This window comes from Lontra canadensis, unplaced genomic scaffold (assembly GCF_010015895.1).
Source record: "Lontra canadensis isolate GAN:19392208 unplaced genomic scaffold, GSC_riverotter_1.0 scaffold7, whole genome shotgun sequence".
Classification (NCBI taxonomy): domain Eukaryota; kingdom Metazoa; phylum Chordata; class Mammalia; order Carnivora; family Mustelidae; genus Lontra; species Lontra canadensis.
This window is the reverse complement of record NW_022631001.1, coordinates 35595478-35610375: the sequence shown is the minus strand read 5'-3', so window position 1 is coordinate 35610375 and position 14898 is coordinate 35595478. Positions and strand designations below refer to the sequence as shown.

General features: G+C 45.1%; 1 protein-coding gene across 4 annotated transcripts in view; it reads right to left on the bottom strand.

The window, feature by feature from the left end:
- TEAD1 (TEA domain transcription factor 1) overlaps nucleotides 1–5721 on the bottom strand; it is a 253414-nt gene extending 247693 nt beyond the window's left edge. For 3 of the 4 annotated variants that reach the window (XM_032853505.1, XM_032853506.1, XM_032853507.1), the window contains exon 1: nucleotides 5334–5721. The gene's annotated coding sequence lies outside the window, so the exon portion shown is untranslated. Of the gene's footprint in view, nucleotides 1–4538; nucleotides 4686–5333 lie in introns of all 4 variants that reach the window. The other variant, XM_032853499.1, reaches the window with a different exon arrangement.
- Nucleotides 5722–14898: the final 9177 nt, after the last annotated feature.

Below are 14898 nucleotides of genomic sequence, written 5' to 3'. Positions count from 1 at the left end.
TTTTCAAAGAGAACTCAGCAACACAGAGCATCTGGTTGTGCAAAAATGTACAAGATGCAGGTTTGGATACAGTGCAAAGCAAAAAAAAAAGTCAATCTAACATTCAGATCTAGTTAACTATCATAAAAAGGCATTCATTTCACCCCCCTCATTACCAACACCTTAGCAGACAATATTCTTGGATGAACTTTTCAAATTTTCTTAAACATTCTCAGTTAAAAAAAAAAAAAAAAAAAAAACCTCCTTTCAAGTTAAATTGAGATTGCACTTGAACTCCATCCAAGAGCGGAGCTGAACTGAATTATGATAATTAGAAAGCTGTGCCTATAAAAAAGCAGCGCAGTTCATGCATTTTTTTTCAAAGTTCATGCCAGAGAATATAAGTTCAATATGTTCTCACATAATTAACATTTCCCACCATTAGCAGCAGTTTTTCAGTTTATATATCAGTAAAAACAACAGCACTCGTCATTGTTGTATATTCCCAGTCAATAGTGTTTCAGTCACTGTACACATCTAAATCTGTCAGATGCCTAAAAGCAACCAGAATTCCCCACTGGAGACGATGGTGGTGCTTAACTTGTTCATTAGTAAGCCACTTTTTTTCTTTTAAACCCATTTTCCAATGCTGGGCCCTGTTCTTCAAACTATAACTGCTAATGAAATCCTAGGGCAGAGCCTTAAAAACTAACATGAAAAAGAGCAGAAAGCATTACATCAGGATAGTAAATATTGATGGGGATGGTAAATAGGGGGGCGGGGGGGCAGAATACAGCCAGGATGGAGACTTCCCTTGGCTTGCCACAAGAGTAGGAAAGACAGCCTCTAAGATACCCCTCCCCCTTCCAATCAGAAGAGAGGCCAGTGGTTTCACAGTTAGCTAGGACTCCCAGGCTATGGAAACTATTTTCTGAGAATCCTCCCAACCATGCAAAAAGCCAGTGGACAGAACTTAAGAGCAGAGTGGGACCCACCCTGTAAGAAATACCATCCTCGAAACCCACCCTTCAGGGCATCCCATTTGCTTTCACTAAAATGAAAATACATATTCCAAAATTCTTAGTCGGCACCAGGAGAGGAGAGAGGAATCTCTCTGAGGAGGTGGCTGAATTTCAACTCTTATTTCAACTCTTAAGTTCCGACATGGGACAGGGTCAAAGAAGCTGATGATGAGGACTTTTACAGGCTGGGGACTCTCAGTACGTCACAGCTTTGAGACAAAATACAAACACACACACAAACACTCAGATATTTAGATCCAAATATTCCAGCATTCCACAAATTATCCCAGCAGAGGGAAGGCCCAAACTTCCCACATCTCGGAAGTATGCAGTCATTGCAGTGCAAGGGGGACTAAGCTTGTATTTGTCAAAACGCCCAACCCTGAAACATTAAGGGCTTAGCACGGACCTGAATTACTTGATTTTATCACCTTTGTGAAGGTGAAAGAATAAAATATATCACTGATACTGTTCAAACATGATTTGGGATCTCATTTAAATACCACAGCGTCATCTGCGGCTTCTACAGATAAAATAAGAAAAAATAAGAAAAAGTACCCGGCAGCCAACAGTCAGTCCCCAACAGCCCAGCAGCAGAGCCCAAGTTTGTCAAAGGGCAAGAAGCTTACAGTACTTTTTTTTTTTTTTGCTGAGGTCAGAAGTAGGACACTAGCCCTTGCTGCCGTTGCAGTCCCTGACCACTAAGGAGGAAGTGCAGTACGCACCTTTATGGACAGAAAGGTGGGCTCTGATTTCCCTGCACCACCACCAAGAGAGCCGGACACCTGCTCTGGCCCGTTGTCCTCAGTCTTTGGAAAAAACAGACCTACAAAGTTTTACCACTAAACGGATCCAACCCCTAGGCCCAGCCTTCACTCAGCAGCGTTTTTACTCTTTCGCAAGTTTTTACTCTTATTGGGAATAAGACAACGTGCCTAAAATACAAGCTTAAAAATGCTATCTACCTACTGTCTGCACATGAACACGGTCATTTTTACACACGCTGGCTCCTACACGCAGTCATTTGCACCAACCTTTGGAGCGATAAAGCACCACGATTTTCATTTGCAGGCAGTATAATTATGCTCACAATTAACACATAATAGTACATGAGATTAGAGGAAAAAAAAAGTAATCCCACAGATGCAGAGGCTCTGGTGTGACCACCCCACACGAGAGATCAACCCGTTCTAAAACAAGGAACCTTAAAAATACTGTTCATGGCACAGCTCATTTCTTCAAAGGCCTAGCTAACATCTGAGCTCTGCATTCTCCAAATGCTCCTGGTACATACTTTTCCACTGAAGATAAAACAGATATGATCTGGAAACGGACGATCCACGGCAAGTATATTCTTCTCAGATTTTCCCACTGAGAAATGCCCTCCAATACCGCTGAGCTGCAGTGTCAGAACTCAAAACTGTTACTGAAGGACTTTAGCACAAGCAGCAAAAAAACCAAACACCCTTTTCATTATGACTTGCTTGTCCTTGTTCTTAATACGAGGAGACATTAGTCCTCCAAAGTGAGAGTCTGAATACGTAATTCCTGCTGTAAGAGAGGTAGAGGGAAAAGGGAAGAAGCTGAAAGAAGCTGACGTCCCCCAATGTCGCTCTTCCCCTTCCCCCCCCCCCCCCCCCCCGCCCTCCACCCCGCCCAAAACCTGCCCTGACATATAATTAGTTTGCTGCTGGGGCCTAGGCACACATCGTACCACAATGCAAGGAAGCACCTCTCCGCCTCTCCGTGAGAAATTTGCTTCAATCTGGCTCAAACTAAACTAGGTTGCCCTCCCTCTTTAAATTAAATCTCATTAAGTACATATAGTGGTGAGTCCTGGTTTATGTTTTGGGAAAAGGAAAAAGAAAAACACACACACACAAAAAAAAAAAAAAAAAAAAAAAAAAAACTCCATCAATCTCTCAAGCATGGTCTCTGAATGGAGTTCTATTTGTTACTTCATGAAAGATCACTTGAGAGGAGGAATCTATACAAAGATTCTTTCCTCTGTTTTTTTCAAATCTTACTGTCAAGGCAAAGTGTCACACTGGTTTTGTCTCAAAATTGTAAAAAAAAAAAAAATTATTCTAATATTGCCCTAAAACTGCAGGCCAAATAATAAGTAAAAATAAAATGGTCTACATTGGCACTTTTATACCATCAGCAAGAATTCAGTAATGAATACAGCTTATCAGCTCATTTTTTATGCTAACAACAAATAAAAGAATTACAAACTCTGTTTAAAATCTGAAACCTAAGAGCTCAATACCAAGTTGTACATACAAAGAAATACTAAACAAAAATATCTGTGACCATTTATGGAAATAGTGAGATTAGAAAAGTAAGCCTCCCCCTCCAAAATAATCAACGATTCAAAACCTCACTGTTGACAAAGGTTCAACTAAATCCATTTGTCTTTCCTGAGTCACTTTGTAATTAGTTCTACTATTTCCTTCTGAAGAAGAAAGATTCTTAAGCAAAGTTGGATCTGAGCCTGGCCCCGAAGATCCTTATATTTACAAAAGGGCACAGATCCGATAGTGAAAGGACGAAGCTCGGGCACAGCCTAAGATATGTTCCCTAAGCACTGCCTCAGAGTACCCTGGCAGAGAAGCCCCGGGCAGGACACACCAGTAAAGGCCACTGCAGACTGCAGAGAAAGGAGCCCACTCACTGCCTGCTCTGACAATGCAGGCAGATCCCAGGCTCCTAAAAGGGATCTGTCTACTCAGGTAACCACCTGCAGGAACCCAGCACACCACAAGCGAGCAGACCACCAAAACTTCCAGAAACAATCAAGGAGGGTGGGGAGGAAGAAACAAGCGGTTGCCCTGAAATGTTTAAGTGATCTGCTCCTTTGCAGTATCTGTAGCATTTAAAATTTTCTTGTTTAACCATTTTGAAATCTGATAGGTTTTGCAGACCTTTCTGTCCCAGGACCTGGGCTCCCTCCAAAGCACTGTTTTTAAAACAGGCCTTTTTACATTACCCGCTCCTGGAACATCATCTGTCTCTAAGTTTCCAGAGCTTACTGAGGTCAATTTTCATTTCTGCAAATCACAGGCAGCCACTTGCTTCTGAGAAGTTAACAAGCCTCCTGAGAAATGCTGGTGGCTGCTATTTCATTGTTTCATAAATGTTTTTATACAGTGACACCATTCAACTTTAAATAAATCTTTAAAAAGAAAGACAATTAAAAAGCAAAGAAAATTATGATCTGGATTTTATTTATTTTTGTGGGAGAAGAATAAGGGAAGTGTGAGCCCTCCATTGTTTTCAACTCATTTAAAATGTTGCTTCAGTTTAAAAAAAAAAAAAAAAGAAATACACACACACACACACACACACACACACACACACAAATGCATTTTAGAAAAAAGAAACTCCTGGAAGTTGAACTTTCTTGAAAGCGGGCCTCTGGACTTTTGAAAACAGTGTTGCTGCTACGAACAAAGACTAGAAGTACACCCAGATTTTCTCCTCTCCTGGGGATCATTTCTCTTCCAATAAACAAACAAATCCCCCAGTATTTCCTACCGAAGGGAAGTTTTCCAGGGAGAGTCTCCTCCAGGGTTTGGTGGTAACTGCGACTCAGTCTTTTTTGGACACAATGTTTCTGCTGACTCCTGAAAATTTTCCACTTGAATGTGCAATGAAGTGGCGGCGGCGGCAGCAGCAACAGTCCTGGAGAAGCGGCAAAGGCGACCGTGCCTTCTTTCATCTTTGAGAAGGAGCGAACCCCCGCCAGCAGCACGAGTCGGCGCGGACCCCGGGCAGGCCTCGGGGGGCCCGGGCGCCCGGGGGCCCCATGGGGGCGGCGGCGGAGGGGGGGGCCGGCTCCGGGCTCCGAGGCGGCGCCGGCGGCTCTCCCCGCCCGCGCCCGCTCCGAACTTCTGACTTCCCAGAGCAAATCGTGATAACCGGCTGAGCTTGTGAGGGTGTGTGCGTGTGTGCGCGTGCGGGCGAGCGGGCAGGCGCGGGAGACGCGGGAGGCGCGGGAGACGCGGGGGGCGCGGGGGACGCGGGGGGCGCGGGGGGCGCGGCGCGGCCGGCCGGGCGCCTCCAGGGCCGCCGCCGGGGGCCGCCTGTTGCCGCGCGGGCTCCGCAGCGCGCGGCCCAACTTGGCGTCCCAGCAACTCGCGAGGCGGCGCCCGGCCGCTCACCTTGAAGGGGGCGCGGGGGCCCGGCCCCGGCCCTCCGCGTAACCGCCCGCCACACACAAAGCGGAGCCCGCAGAGAAAGAGCGGCCCGAGCCGGACGCGCCGCCGGCCCCCCGCCCCCGGGCGCCCGGTGCGCCGCCCGCACCCAGCATCACCCCGCGCGCCAACTTACCTCGGCGAAGGGAGCCGCCGCAGCGCCCGGCGAGTCCGAGGCAAACTTCGGCGCCGCTTCCCCCGCCCGCAGCTCGGTGCCCGGCTCCCTCCCCGGCTCCCGGTCCCCGGGCCGGGCCACCCTACCCCTGCCTAGCACCGCTCCTGCCCCGGGGCCGGCTGGGCGCACTGGGCTACTGCCCGCGGCTCCGGGCAAAGGCGGACGGGGTGGGGGGGCTTCACTGCATGGCCTGTCCCCGGACGCGGCCGCCCCGGGCCCGGGCCCCGCCGCGCGGACTGGCCCGCAGGGTGGAAGCGAGTCTGCAAAGTGCTTGGTGGGCGCCCGCGGCGGGCGGCGGGGCCGCGGCGGCGGCTGCAGAGGCTCGGCTCGGCTCGGGCGGCGCGGCGCGGCGCGAGCGATGCTAAGAATGTTCGGAATGAGGACAGGAATGAAATGAACGCCAGGACCGAACTCGCTCCGGAGGGGTGGGGCCTCGGTGACGTCATGCGGCCTGCCGCCCGGGGCCGGGGGCGGGGCCTGCCGCCGCCGGTGACGTCATGGGGATTCGGGGCGGGCCCGGCTGGGCCGACTTTGCCGTTGGGGCACGGGCTCCCCCCGCTGGGACGGCAGGGCGGAGTCTCGCGCCCACGGGGGAGCGGGGCGCGCGCGGGAGCCGCCCTGCCCACCCCCCCCTGCCCTGTCTCCCGGCGCGGGCCCGGGCTTTGTCCCGAGCTGGGCGGGGCGGCGGGCGACTTCGAGGTGCTTGCGTCCGCGCGGAGAACTCTGGAAGCCTGGGTTTCCTCCTCCGGGCGGGCGCCGACCCCGGAGCTGCGCGCGCCGCGCCCTCCCTGCCTCAGTTTCCCTCTTACGGGACGCGGAAGCTCGGCCGACCCCTTAGAGCGCTCCAGGACTCGCGGAAGTCTGCAAGTTCGGGGAAGAGAAGTTTCTTTTCTGATAATTCAGGTGGTGGTTCTCCGGCGCGGTGGAAGCCTTCCCGGGGCCGGATTCCCAGCCTGCCATTTCTTCCCCTCTCGCACTTCATAAAAGTTCGCGGCGCCGCTCATTCAAGTGGAAGTCGGCCCTTTTGTTGGGAAGGGAAACCAATCTGCCCTCCTAGCACCGTGTTCTCCAGCTTGCTCAAGAAGTTGAGTTCACTCATTCCTGTGGGTTGTACTTTTCGAAAGTAATGGGTTAGGTAAAAACTCCCCGAATTTTAAAATGCTACATCAGGCAACTTCAGGACGCCCCTTTTGTGTGTGCGGATCAATTTCTCTTCCATTCTAAAAAAAAAAATAGTTTTATCGCCACCTTTGGAAGAGGGGAAGTGACACATTAGACCCAGTGGGTAAATCAGAAAATAGCTGGGTAAAGTCAGCCCTCTATGGCAGAACTTGTCTAACGTTTTCGGTGACTGTCTTGTGCCAGTTTCACTAAGATCGAAGTAGCAAAAGCAATTTCTGTGCTGTTGACCTCTTTCCTAGGCACTTTGCTCTCCTTTCCAGTTGGGGCCCCAAGATAAATAATGGCGCCTATTTTATTGTCCCTAAATCTCCTAAATATGGTTAATTGAGGGAAGCAGAATGTGACTTGCTATGACACATTTTGTACAAAACGTAACTTGTACTAATGTTTTTTAATTGAAATTTTTCTTGTGATCATTGAAGATTCACATGTTGTAAAAAATAATAGGACAAAGAAATATTTTGTTCACTTTGCCCAGTTCTTCCCAATGGTAATGTCCTCCAAAACTGTAATATAGCACAGTCGGGATATTGACATCGATTCAGTCCACCCATCTTATTGACGTTTCCACCTTAATTGTGCTCATTTGTGTGTGCCTGCATTTCTATACAAATTTCTCACGTGTGTATGTATCCATTACCACAGGTAGGTACTAATGTTTTTTTTTTTTTTAAATAAAGGATACTAATGCATTTTATCTCTAGTTTGCATGCAATAATAAGGTGATACGATGAGGTTTACAGTAATGACCCCAGCCACCATTGCATTGATTTTTGGAAACGTATTAGAAAAACATAATTAATTTGGCATTAAAACTGCTGGGCATATCCCTCTCCAAATATCATCTTCTAAAAGTATGAGAGTCCAATGGCACTGCAAGCCAGACAGTAGGGTTGCTAAATCACAGTTTGTTGGCCCAGTGTACCTGAACATTTTTCAGACTCCAGCTCCCATCTCACAGCCACCCAGCAATACAAAATATCCTATTTCTTACTGAATTGAGGAAAAATACCTTGGCCTGTGATTCAGAGCTCTTCATGACCAGTATTTTCTGCAGCTTTTCCCACTTGATAGGATGTTTCTTGAGACTTATCTTAAAAACCTCTTCTAGAAAGACTACTCAACTAGATATTTCCTCCTTAGGACCCTCAAAAGTCCTTGCTCCAGACTCTCTATTATATTCTGTAGTTACCGGTGTGCTGGGATAACCCCTACATCTGAGTCCAAGTGGACTGGGTTTCATTTAGCTAAGTGTATACCTCCCAAGACGTACACGTAAATGGGAATAACTTCTGTGGTCTCTCCGCACATTTTCACACTCCTCAGCTACCCCTCAGATGGTACAGAGGACCTATGGATGTCAGGGCCCAGCAGCTGTTCACCTCCAGCATCTGAGGGCAGGAACAGTAGCTGCCACCTGCTAAAGTGACAGCAACTAGCATGTAGTACACCCAAACTCAGTCCTTGGCACTTTGCATTTACCGTTTCAATACTCATGGCACCCATACAAGATAATGATTCGTAGCTCAGTTTATACAGGTGAGGAACTAAGGTATGGGAATATTAACAATTTACCCGATGACCCACAGTCCAGAGAGAGCAGAGTATACAGGGTAGACCTGAATTCCTTCTGACTTCAGCCCATGTTCATAATCACTGACCTCTATTCCCCCAAAACTATAACAGATCTTTAATAAAGCAATTGGATGCCAGGCACTTTTTTAAGTACTTTCCACTAATTACCTCATTTAATCACCCACCGTCACCCTATGAGATGAGGTTTCTACCTTCAAGATGAGCAAACTGAGGACAGATAGAAAGTACAGAGTGAGGATTCAAACCCAGGCAGTCCAGCTCCATATTTCATGCTCTTAACCTTCCACTTAGCTGCCCAAATAGCTGCAGTACTATACTGACAGCAAAAGATCAACCATGTGCAGGGGTGATATACCCCGAGATGTAACAATGATATGTATCACCTCTGATGTAAGAGAGTTTGTTACTTCAAAGTCTTACCCAAGGAAGAACCTAACTTGTAACACGTAAAAGAAACAATGATCCAGTTAATGGTAACGCTTCATGATGAGATGGAACTCAGTCAGCCTGAAGCTAGGAAGGAGAGTGGGCAGGTTAGAACTTACTCTAAGGAAGCACCTGGCTCAGGAAGATACTGCTTTAGAAAATAAGTAAAGATGTGTATTAACACTAATGATAGAGTTTGTCTCATTTCTAATGAAGTGGAGTAACTTAGAGCAGTGTGAATGGGTATAACCTCTGGGAAAGTTTGGTATTAACGAATGAAGTCAAAGATATGCACGCTCTATGATCCAGAAGTTCTTCTTAGGAATATAGCCAAGAGAAGTTCAGGTACATCAGGGACACACATGCAAGAATGTTTGGGGGGGGCAGTATTTTTATTAACCCGAAACAGGAGGGACACCTGGATGGTTCACTTGGTAGAGCATCTGACTCTTGATCTCGGGATTATGAGTTCCAGCCCCATGTTAGGCGTAGGGAATACTTAAAAGCAATAAAAATACATAGAAATATTTTTTTTTAAATAGAGGATCACAAAACTTAAAAAAAAAAAAACACACACACACACACAACCGAACAAGAAATGACCCATATGTCCACTAATAGCAGAAAAAGTGCATGGATTGTGATATAATCATACAATGGAATAGTATACAGGGTTGACAACAAATGAGGTCCATGCAACAACGTAGATGAATGCTAAAAATATAACATTGAGTGAAAGAAGCATGAAATAAAAGAATCCACATAGTGCAATTATATTTATATGAAGTTCAAAAACAAGCAAAATTTAACAGCGTTATTTGATGTATACTTAGGTATATACTGAGGTGGTAAAATGGGAAATTAAAAAAAGTAGAAAAATATCAATTACCAATAAATCTGGGATAGTGCTTACCAGTAGGAATTGGGAATTGGGACAAGGAAGAGAAACATGTGGGGTGTTTGAAATGCAGACAGTGTTATATTTTTGTCTGCTTATATGGATATTTACTATAATGACCCATTAAACTTTGCATAGACGTCCCCCTTTATCTGAGGGGATGCATTCTAAGACTCCAGTGGATGCCTGAAGTTGTGGATAGTGCTAAACCCTATATACATTATATTTGTTCCTATGCGTACTTACCTATGATCAAGTTTGGTTTATAAATTAGGCAAAATAAGGGATTCACAATAGTAATAAAATAGAACAATTATAACAATCCACTGTAATAAAAGTTATATGAATGTGGTCTCTCTCGCTCTCTCAATATCTAGTGTGGCACTCACCCCTCTTCCTGTGATGATAGAGGGTAAAATACAATGTGATGAGATGAAGCAAGGTGAATGGCACAGGCATTGGGACATAGTACTAGGCTACTACTGACCTGATGATGATGGGATGGTCTACTTCAGGACCACAGATGAACTTGAGTAACTGAACCAGACAGAGAAACCATGGATGGGGGCTGGGTGAGCAGGGGGGTGGGGGGAGATACTGTATTTATTTTAGATACTCTTTTCTATACATCTATTGTATTTCACAATTTTTTTAAGTTAAATATTAAAGAGACCCAGTATTATTCTGATGCCTCCCATGTGCCCAGGGCTTGAGCTGGTTCTGAATCCTATCACTCCCCCCCCTTTTCATAATCCTTTTATTGTACACCATTTCCTCTCAGCCAGATCATGACCTTCACTCTCTATGGGATCCTTTCCATCAGGATGTAAACAGACAGAGGTCTCCGTCTCATCTTAAAAACAACAAACCCCAACTCATCTGAAGCTTTTGCCTTCTCTTCCCTTTCTCAACTGAACTTCAGAAAAGAGTTGTTGGACCTCATTTCCTCCATGTCTTTATCTCCCACTATTCTCGACCCTCTCCATTCAGGCTTTTGTCTTCATCACTTCTTCCCTCAAAACAGATGTTTTTCTAGCCCTCCGTTTAGTTAGTTCAGTGGGCCTTTCATTGACCCCATCTTGGATTATCTGACATGGTTGATTATCACCTCTCTAAAACAGTCTCTCTCTCTGGCCCAATTTCCTAGTTTCCCCTACTCCTCTGCTAGATCTCATTGTCCTTCGCTGACCCATTCTCCTCCAGCTAGCTGTTAAATTGTGTGATTCCAAACGCTATGCTTTCTTCTATTCTTACTTTATATCCTATCTCCAGCTGATTCTAATTTACTCCAGTGGTTTCAATCACTATGTGTTTGCTCTTGTCTTTCAAACATGCACGTGTAATCCATATCTCTCCTTGAAACTCTAGATGTATATAACTAATGTCCTATTGGACAACACCATCTGGGCATCTCAGAAGCATGTCAAACAATCTGTCCAAAACCATGGTCTTCCGCTATGAGTATGATCCTCATCCGGTGTTTTCCATCTCTAGGAAAAGCACCAGAAACCAAGTTATCAGGCTTGATGCAACTCTACCTGCTAAAAAAACTCTTCAAGAGTATCCTACCACATTTAGAAAAAGTCATTCCTAATGGTTCTGCGTGATCTAACCCCTCCCTGCCTTTTCAGCCATCTTGTCCCTCTCCCATCTAACTGTGTGCTCCTAGCACCATGGGTAACTTTTAGTCCTCAAACTGATCATTTGCCCAAAGGGCCCTTATTTGTGTTAGGACAGCTCCTTGGAATATCTTCCCCTTCCCCTACGGTCTGTTAATTGTTTCTGCTGTTTTGCTTGATACCCCAGATTTAATCACATTTTTAAACATTGTATTAGTTATCTAATGCTGGGTAACAAATATCTCCAAAACTTAATGTCTTAAGCCAGTAAGAATCATTTATTGTCTCTCATCATTTCTGTGGGTCAGGCATTTGGGAATGGCTGAGCTAGGTGGGTCTGGCTTGTGGTCTTTCATGAGACTGTAGTCATGTCAGCTGAGAACTGAGTTACCTGAAGGTTTGATTGGGACTGGAGTTTCCCTTTCAAGACTGTTCACTCATATGGCTGGCAAGTTGGTGTTGACTGTTAGTAAGAGGACTCAGTTTCTCTATACATATATCTCTCCATATTGCTTGGTTCTCCACACAACATGGTGACTTGAATTCAAAGCTAAACATTAAGAAAGTAGGAAGAAATGGAGGGGAGGTAGGGGGAAGGAAAGAGAGACAAAGAAGCTTTTTCTTTTTTATGAACTAGCTTCAAAAACCAAACAGCATCCCTTCTACCATATTCTATTCATTAGAAGTGAGTCACTAAGATTGGCCCACATCCAATGGGAGAAGAATTAGATACTACCTTTTAGAGGGAGAGTGTCAAAAAGTCTGCAAACATATTTTAGAAATCACATCACCTGTATTATTCCTTCCTGGACTTATCACAGTCTGTAATTTGGTATAACATAATTATATTATAAAGACATAGTGTATACTTCCACAATTATTTGATTAATGACTATCTTCATACACGAAAACATAAGGCAGTGAAATAACCCAGTGGAACAAGAATCATACCTGCTTTGCCTACCATTTTATTCCTAGTACCTAGCACATTAGCTGGTAATCAATGTAGAATAAATATGGGGGGCACCTGGACAGCTCAGTCAGTTAAGCCCCAACTCTTGGTTTCTGCTCAGGTCATGATCTCAGGGCCATGAGATCAAGCCCCACATCAAGGTCTATGCTCAGCACAGAGTCTGCTTAAGACTCTCTCCCTCTGCCCCTCCCCTCACCCTACATGCTCGATCACTTTCAAATAAATAAGTCCTTTTTAAAAAAGAATAAATATGAATGTTATTAATTACATGTAACCCCTGCAACAGCCCTTTCAGGTAGGTAGCATTCTTTCCATTTTATAGATGCGGAATTAAAATGGTTAGATAACATGTTTAAGGACCAGATTTTGAATCTAGGTTTCTGTTGCTAAGCTGGAACTCCTTCTTAGGACTTCTAGACATCCTCCTAGGACCACAGAAGCTACTTTGGCCTGAGTGAAATGATCCCCTCAGTTTCCACATTTCATCATCCAGAAGCCTTGGGATAGCTCATTCCACTTCCCAGGTGTATGGATTCAAGGGCAGACCTATCCTTAAAGACCTGTCCTGCCCAGAATCTGGTCATGAAAAAGAAATTTTCCAAAATAACTGATCCTTGGGGTGCCTGGGTGGCTCAGTGGGTTAAAGCCTCTGCCTCCAGCTCAGGTCATGATCCCAGGGTCCTGGGATTGAGCCCCACATCGGGCTCTCTGTTCAGCAGGGAGCCTGCTTCCTCCTCTCTCTCTGACTGCCTCTCTGCCTACTTGTGATCTCTGTCTGTCAAATAAATAAATAAAATCTTAAAAAAAAAAAAAACCTGATCCTTATGAGTTTATCAGGAGCAAAAAGAAGGGAATGTGAAGTTTCTGAAACTTCAAACCTACTCTTGGGGAAGGTCAACCAGAGTAGATCCTGAAAAAAACTAGTGCTTCTCAATAGCAAAATCTCCTATCTGACCCCTCTCCTCCACTCCTGTCTTATCTCCTTCACTAAGAAGGAAGGGACAGTTCAGTAGCTGCTCTCTCTGGTGAGGTCATTTGTGGCTTTTTAAATTAACTAAAATGAAATAAAAATTTTAAATTCAGTCCCTAATCACACTAGCCACATTTCATGTGCTCAAAGCCACCAGGTGACTGGTGGCTATCATAATAGGAAGTGCAAATATAGAACATTTGTATGATTATAGAAAATTCTACCAAACAGTGCTGCCAGAGAAACTGGGGAATCCTAGCCCTGGAGAATTCCAAGGCCATAGAAGAAGACAAAACCATGGCTGGAGGGATTTATCCACCCCAAAGAGAGCCCCAACTCATGAGTGAGAAATGTTTCCTAATCATGGGTCTCTGGGCGTGGATATGCCTCTGCAGGTCTAGACTATGATCAGGCTTTCTGCCTCTTCCCTGTCCATCCTCTGAGCTACCCTTCTCATTTTATTTATTTATTTTTAAAGATTCTATTTACTTACTTGTCAGAGAGAGAGAGAGAAAGAGTACAAGCTGGGGGAGTGGTAGGCAAAGGGAGAAGCAAGCTCCCAGCTGAGCAAGGAGCACAATGTGGGAATCAATGTCATGATCTCAGGATCATGGCCTGAGCCGAAGGCAGACGCTTAACCAACTGAGCCACCCAGGCATCCCTACCAATCTCATTTTAAATAACCACCATCACTCTCCAAAACAGACCACTTCTTGCCTACTGCCCTGAATCCACCTAGCCAAGGCCTAACCCAGGACAACACATCTTTAACATTTTTCTCTGCTCCAAACCACTCCATCTCCATACTTAGGCAGTCTCCAAACGTCCTTTCTCAGAGTATGTGATTCCCCTCCTTCTCAAAGATAAGCCCTCCCCCAACTTCTTCATTAACATGTGCGCTCTGGATTCAGGTCCCCTTCACCTCACTGAAGAACTCACTTTGCTAATTATTCTTTCTCCTTTCATTGTCTTCCATCTTTCCCTCAACCAGCACTGCCTTTCTAGCCTTCAAGTAGGCATGGCTTCCCCAGTGTTATCAATAATTTTGATTGGCCCTTTAGGATCATCCCATCTTCCCCTTCCTTTGCCTACCCCTTTCCTTTTCTAGGGAGTTTTCTGCAAAAAAAGACTCTTCATTCTCATTTCCCACCTAGGGCCTGGCTCTCATCCAATGAAGTTGCTTCCCAATTAATAAAATTTGTTCTGGATGTGGTATTGAAGAGTTTTGACAATCAGTCCCTGGCCTATTTTTTTTTGAACCAATCTTTATTTTATTTTATTTTATTTTATTTTATTTTATTTTATTTGTTTTCTATGAAATAAGCTCTATGCCAAATGTGAGACTTGAACTCAAAACCCTGAGGATCAAGAGTCCTCAATACAAGTTCTACCAGTTGAGCCAGTCAGCCCCCCCCCACCGCCTAACTTCTTACCCATTTTTTCCTGTCACCTTCTAATCATACTCACCTCTTCAGACATGTCTAAAATATTCCTGCCATTGTATCTTTATTATTATATTTCTCTTGCCAGAAATACTTGCTCCATATACACTCCTCCACCAATGGGGGCTGAGGTCCTCCTTCCTGATGACGTCTTTCTGACAATAAAGGCCCATCATGCTTGCCTGACTGCTGTCACTGAGCACAGGCTGCCTGATGCTACTGCGTATTGTTGTACAGACATTTCTCTCCTCTCCGCAGTTGTATTTCAGAATATTTCCTGGCAAGGAGTTAGCACTCACATCTTTGCACTCCGAGTTTTTAGAAAAATGCAGAATTGTGTGCACAGTGGATATTCAAATGATTGACTCATTCCTAGACATATCCCATCATCAATTCAAAAGGGGCCAGTGGCAAACCATG